Here is a 516-nt window from a genome sequence, read left to right as displayed (position 1 = left end):
TCCGTGTACAAGTGTTTTTACCAACCTTAAACATTGATGCCCATTGACCTGCAAGTTTTCCATCACTAACCCTTTAAATCTCTTTGTTCCAGCAGTTTAAGTTTTTCGCTATAGTGCCCCCCACAATCTGTCTCTGCCTCCAAAATTGTCTGGCACAACTGACTTCATAACAACACAGTGATAGCTGCTGTAACTAAAATGTATCCTATCACAGGTGATTTTTCTTCCAATAACAACTGTTCTTTTAACAGTTTTATAGGCCCACGCATATGGCGTTATTTTAATGACAAATGTCGAGAACGCATTATTGTAGCGCGAAAGCACATTAATATAATGTGCGAGCGCGAATCTCTCCGCTCGCCCGCGGATTTCCTTTGTTCTCGCACAAAACCGGACGCGCGCTCTCAGATACACGCTGCTCTCACCCGGAGAGAGTGCATGCACTTAAAACTTGTCTCCTCTCACTCAAACTGTCCTGTGCACTCTCAAATCTCTGTGTGCTCATGCGCTATAGAT

The 516-nt window shown here is 43.8% G+C and overlaps 1 long non-coding RNA gene across 1 annotated transcript in view; it reads right to left on the bottom strand.

The window, feature by feature from the left end:
- Positions 1–82, bottom strand: part of LOC107678744 (uncharacterized) — a 746-nt gene extending 664 nt beyond the window's left edge. The window contains exon 1 of the long non-coding RNA XR_001632967.1: positions 49–82. This is a non-coding gene — a long non-coding RNA (uncharacterized LOC107678744). The remainder of the gene's footprint in view (positions 1–48) is intronic.
- Between the last annotated feature and the right edge of the window lie 434 nt (positions 83–516).

The sequence above is a fragment of the Sinocyclocheilus anshuiensis genome, unplaced genomic scaffold (genome assembly GCF_001515605.1).
Source record: "Sinocyclocheilus anshuiensis isolate Anshui unplaced genomic scaffold, SAMN03320099.WGS_v1.1 scaffold173, whole genome shotgun sequence".
Taxonomy (NCBI): Eukaryota; Metazoa; Chordata; class Actinopteri; order Cypriniformes; family Cyprinidae; genus Sinocyclocheilus; species Sinocyclocheilus anshuiensis.
Note: the sequence above shows the minus strand (reverse complement) of the source record. Positions and strands in the feature narration are given on the sequence as shown.